We start from the raw sequence: 294 nt of genomic DNA on the forward strand, positions 1-294 counted from the left end.
GAAAAACAAGGAACAAGAAAAAAAAAAGAACAAGTAAAAAAAACAAAAAAAAATAAAAAACAAAAAAACAAAAAAAAACAAGTAAGAAAAACAAAGAACAAAAAAACAAAAAAACAAGTAAAGAAAAACAAACAACAAAAAAAGCAAAAAACAAGTAAGAAAAACAAAGAACAAAAAAAAAAGTAAAAAAAAACAACAACAAAAAACAAAAACAAACACGATCCAGAGAGAAACGTGTTTGTAAATAAGTCGGTCAGTAAGTTAAGGGGATTTTTCCCCCTTCAGCAAAAGAAC

The sequence above is a fragment of the Penaeus monodon genome, chromosome 15, assembly GCF_015228065.2.
Source record: "Penaeus monodon isolate SGIC_2016 chromosome 15, NSTDA_Pmon_1, whole genome shotgun sequence".
Taxonomy (NCBI): domain Eukaryota; kingdom Metazoa; phylum Arthropoda; class Malacostraca; order Decapoda; family Penaeidae; genus Penaeus; species Penaeus monodon.